This window comes from Pongo abelii, chromosome 9 (assembly GCF_028885655.2).
Source record: "Pongo abelii isolate AG06213 chromosome 9, NHGRI_mPonAbe1-v2.0_pri, whole genome shotgun sequence".
NCBI lineage: Eukaryota > Metazoa > Chordata > Mammalia > Primates > Hominidae > Pongo > Pongo abelii.
Window position 1 is genome coordinate 95,973,579 of NC_071994.2, and position 5,942 is coordinate 95,979,520.

A 5,942-nucleotide genomic window follows, 5' to 3' on the forward strand; every position below is an offset into this window, starting at 1 on the left:
ATCTAATCTATGGAGGCCTTCCTGCAATATTTAATCATGCAGGGCAGTGAATTTATGAACATGTTGGTGTAGACAATTGTTAAAATCAATACAGGCCTTCATCAATTATGTCATGCCAACAACATCATGATCCTTAGCCATATTCTTTTTTTATTATTATTATACTTGAAGTTCTGGGATACATGTGCAGAACGTGCAGGTTTGTTACATAGGCATACATGTGCCATGGTAGTTTGCTGCACCCATCAACCCGTCATCTACATTAGGTATTTCTCCTAATGCTACCCCCCCCCCTTATCCCCCAACCCCCAACAGGCCCTGGTGTGTGATGTTCCCCTCCCTGTGCCCATGTTTTCACTGGGTGGACTCCCACTTATGAATGAGAACATGTGGTGTTTGATTTTCTGTTCCTGTATTAGTTTGCTGAGAATGATGGTTTCCAGCTTTATCTATGTCCCTGCAAAGGACATGAACTCATCCTTTTTTATGGCTGCATAGTATTCCATGGTGTATACGTGTCACATTTTCTTTATCCAATCTAACATTGATGGGCATTTGGGTTGGTTCCAAGTCTTTGCTATTGTGAATAGTGCTGCAATAAACATACGTGTGCATGTGTCTTTATAGTAGAATGATTTATAATCCTTTGGGTATATACCCAGTAATGGGATTGCTGGGTCAAATGATATTTCTAGTTCTAGATCCTTGAGGAATTGCCACACTGTCTTCCACAATGGTTGAACTAATTTACACTCCCACCAACAGTGTAAAAGCGTTCCTATTTCTCTACATCCTCTCCAGCATCTATTGTTTCCTGACTCTTTAATGATCACCTTTCTAACTGGCATGAGATGGTATCTCATTGTGGTTTTGATTTGCATTGCTCTAATGACCAGTGATGATGAGCTTTTTTTCATGTGTTTGTTGGCCACATAAATGTCTTCTTTTGAAAAGTGTCTGTTCAGATCCTTCACCCACTTTTTGATAGGGTTGTTTTTTTCTTATAAATTTGTCTAAGTTCCTTAGATTCTGGATATTCGCCCTTTGTCAGATAAGTAGATTGCAAAAATTTTCTCCCATTCTGTAGGTTGCCTGCTCACTCTGATGATAGTTTCTTTTGCTGTGCAGAAGCTCTTTAGTTAAATTAGATCCCATTTGTCAATTTTGGCTTTTGTTACCATTGCTTTTGGTGTTTTAGTCATGAAGTCTCTGTCCATGCCTATGTCCTGAATGGTATTGCCTAGGTTTTCTTCTAGGGTTTTTATGGTTTTAGGTCTTACATTTAAATCTTTAACCCATCTTGAGTTAATTTTTGTATAAGGTGTAAGGAAGGGGTCCAGTTTCAGTTTTCTGCATATGTCCTTAGTCATATTCTAAATATATCCTGGCCATGGCAAGGAAAACCTCACTATCAATATAATCACAAAATACACAATTCTTTTTAATGCCTGCCTAAGACAAATTCCAGATACCTGCATAGGCCAGATAAAGACACTCCATTCACGCATGCTTCCTCTGGAAGCTTTCCATGGTGCCTCCTAGTTGCCCCTGCACAGACCTCCAGGTAAATTAAATATACTGGAGATTCCTTGACATATTGATTCCTTGGCAAACTCCCATGGAAAGCAGGTGTCTTTGAGCCCAACTGGCTGGCTCTGAGTGTCTCAAGGAAGTGTTCATTCTGGGAAGCTGAAAGGAAGGAAACATTCCAGCAGTCTGTGGCCACATACCCTTGCATGGTGCAGACTCAGCAATGTCTGATGATATGCTAAGGAATCTGGATTTATTGAAATTACTTATGCGAGCATCCTCAAAACAAAGCGAAGCTATAATTAATCTGAATTCTGTAATCTCAGGGATTGTTCCTAACACACCGTAGGGTAAAAGCTATCAACCAAACCCAGGTCTGCGTTTTAAAAACTGATACATAATAGATGTACATATTTGGGCATGCATGTGATATTTCATACATTTTTATAATGTGTAAAGATCAAATCAGGGAAATTGGGATATCTATCACCTTAACTATTTATCTTTTCTTTGTACTAGGAGCATTTGATTTATTCCCTTCTTGCTATTTTGAAATGTATAAGGTATTAATGTTAACTATAGTCACCCTACTGTCAATCAGCACTTTAAACAAAGGTCGGCACTGACTAAAAGTGTGGTGAGACAGTAGGATTCCTCAAATATTAGCAAGTTCTAGTGTCCCTGTGCTTCTCAAGACTTCTGACCACTTGTTAGTGGAATATAACAACAAGTTGTATCTGGTGAATAAACTGTCATCAGGTAGAACAAATTAGAACACACAACTACTTCCTCTACAAAGGAAAATATGATTACTTTGACCCACAATCTAGATCTGTGCTGTTCAATGCAGCAGCCACTAGACATACAGAGCCACCAAGCACTTGAAATGTGACTTGTCCAAAGTGAGATGTGCTCTAAGTATAAAATACACACCAGAATTCAATAGCATTAAAAAAGAATGTAAAATATTCCATTCATGATTTTTTATTTTAATTACATATGGAAATAATCTTTTTGTATATTTGATTGATAAAACTATATCACTACATTTAATTTCTCCTGTTTCTTTTCACTTTTTAAGTATGGCTACTAGAAAAATTTCAATTACCTTTGTGGCTTGCATTTGTGACTCACATTATATTTTTAGTGGATAGCACTTGATTGAGAAATTTCATCCCGCTCTGTGCTTAACATTAACTCTTGATTAGTAGTGTGGTCAAACAGAGGAGATGCTTAGATTTGTCTTTCCTGAAAGTCAGTGTATACAACCTGCCCATCCTACATTCTGGGAGCACCAAACTTGGTCTCCATCTGCAGAAATCTTGGACAGTGTAAATTGATGCTACAGAGAAAACCCAAGACTCCTACTGAACAAGATGCAGCCATACAACCAAATGGCTGTGAGGTCAGTGGAGGGATGTGTCCAGTGTGTCATTGTTGACCTGGAATGCTTTGTCATGCAAGCTGGCACAGGCAAGTACCAGCCCAGGGAGGGACACATCCATCATGGCTTAACCATGCTCACAGGCTTCACTGAGCAGAGAAAACATACGCAATAGAGGCATGAATGAATGTGCAGCTTCCCAAACATGCTCATCTGGTGTCTCTGGGAAAGTAAAAGATGATCCCAGCTGCTAAGACGGAAAAGCTTGGCTTTTTATTTTTTAAGGAAAGATAATTTTTATGCATTCTCCTTTTCTTCTTTTAAAACAAAATGAAATAAATTTCTTAATTTATTAGTGTGGGAGAAGGTATGAGTTTGAGGAAAAGGTGAAAAATTGCTCATAAGGAAACAAAATAAAATGCTATGAGTGTGTTTATGACTGACAGATTATAATCTTCTTTATTACAACAATTGATGGAACTCCTGTTGGGGGATACATTTCTTTGAGAGTGGAAGATTGGCAGGAGCAGTCTATTATTGCTGCAGCATTGGTTGTTTCATTTATAAAATAAATAACCATCCTGATATTTAGACAGAGGAAGTTAAAATACATTTTGCCTTCTGGCTAAGATAAAAATCTTGCCAATATTGTCATAAGAAATGCACATTTAAAAACCACTGTAATATAACTGAGTGTTATGGAATGTGGAATATTCTTATTTTGAAATCTTTTATTTATTTTTATTATTTTATTTTCCAGAGAATAAATGTAATACCTGTTGTTCTGAAATGTTACTGTTATTTTACTTTAAAACAGATTATGAAGTATTATTTTTTAGGAAAGTGTCCAAAGAAGAAAAAAAAAACAGTTGTTTTAAAGGAATGAGCTTAAAGAGGCCAAAATTTGTAATAGTTTAAATATCAAGCTGAAATAATAACAAACCAAGTAAATTGAAGTCCACAAGCCATAGTGATCCTCAAAAAGGGGAGGGGAGGGATAAGACAAAGCTCTTTTCTCCTCCCTTCAGGTTGCCAGCTCACACAATATAAAGCTCTTTTATACAGAAGAATACTAGTTGATGAATGTAGAAGGACTAATGGAATTAGAGTGTCACTATTTTCCAATGTTTAATATAATAATGGATCCAGGCATGCATTATCAATGGTTGTTAAAATCAGTAACTGAAAGTTGTTTGCAAAAGACGATATTTTCATGGTGCCAAAGTCTCAGCTTATAGACTTTTGATAGATGTAAAAGCAAAACTGTACCTTTGTAATGAAGGAAACTGATGCTTAATCCCTTAATCCAGTGATAAAACTCAGATCACTAACTGGGGTCACATGACATCCTGGGCCTCCTGATGAAGCATACAACTTTGTCTATGAAATGTTCTTTCCAAAAATGTTTATTCTGAATCTAATCAAGCCTAGAAACTACACTATTCAATACAGGAATCTAAGGGAGAAAAGTTTTCCACAACCCTCTTTGGGTCCCTGGCTGGGTCTGGAAATAGAGCTGGCAGACACATTAACAGGAGAAGAGCAGACACATGTTGTATTAGTCCATTTTTATGCTGCCAGTAAAGACATATCTGAGACTGGGAAGAAAAGGAGGTTTACTCTGACTTCCAGTTCCACATGGCTGAGGAGGTCTCATAATCATGGCAGTGGCTTCTTCCTCATTTTTGCAGCAAATGGCAGCAGCAAGAGAGAAAACATGAGGAAGAAGCCCTGATAAACCCATCAGATCTCTGGACACTTATTCACTATCACGAGAATAGCACGGGAAGGACCACCCCCACGATTCAATTACCTCCCCCTGGGTCCCTCCCACAACACATGAGAATTCTGGAAGATAAAATTCAAGTTGAGATTTCAGTGGGGACATGGCCAAACCATATTATTCCACCCCTGGCCCCTCCAGATCTCATGTCCTCACATTTCAAAACCAATCATGCCTTTTCAACAGTCCCCCAAAGTCTTAACTCATTTCAGCACTAACCCAAAAGTCTACAGCCCAAAGTCTCATCTGAGACAAGGCAAGTCCCTTCCACCTATGAGCCTGTAAACTGAAAAGCAAGCTAGCTACTTCCTAGATAAAATGGGGTTATAGGTATTGGGTAAATGCAGCCATTCCAAATGTGAAAAAATTTGCCAAAACCAAAGGGTTACAGGGCCCATGCGAGTCCAAAATTCAGCGGAGCAGTCAAATCTTAAAGCTCCAAAATGATCTCCTTTGACTCCAGGTCTCACATCCAGGTCATGCTGATACAAGAGTTGGGTTCACATGGTCTTGGGCAGCGCCACGCTGTGGCTTTGCAGGGTACAGCCTCCCTTTTGGCTGCTTTCACGGGCTGGCATGGTCTGCAGCTTTTCCAGACACACGGTGGAAGCTGTTGGTGGATCTATTATTCTGGGGTCTGAAGGATGGTGGCCCTCTTCTCACAGTTCCACTAGGCAGTGTCCCATTAGGGATTCTGTGTGGGGGCTCCCATCCCATGTTTCCCTTCCACACTGCCCTAGCAGAGGTTCTCCATGAGAGCCCCGCCCCTGCAGCAAACTTTTCCCTGGGCATCCAGGCATTTCCATATATCTTCTGAAATCTAAGTGTATGTTCCCAAACCTCAGTTCTTGACTTCTGTGCACCCGCAGGCTCAAGACCAAATGGAAGCTGACAAGTCTGGGACTTCCACCCTCTGCAGCCATGGCCGGAACTCTATGTTGGCCCCTTTCAACCACAGCTGGAGTGGCTAGGACACAAGGCACCAAGTCACTAGGCTGCACATAGTATGGGGACCCTGGGCCCAGCCCACAAAGCCACGTTTTCTTCCTGGGCCTCCAGGCCTGTGATGGGAGGGGCTGCTGGGAAGTTCTTTGACATGGCCTGGAGACATTTTCCCCATGGTCTTGGGGATTAACGTTAGGCTCCTTGCTACTTATGCAAATGTCTGCAGCTGGCTTGAATTTCTCCCAGAAAATGGGTTTTTCTTTTCTATCACATAGTCAGGCTGTAAATTTTCCAAACTTT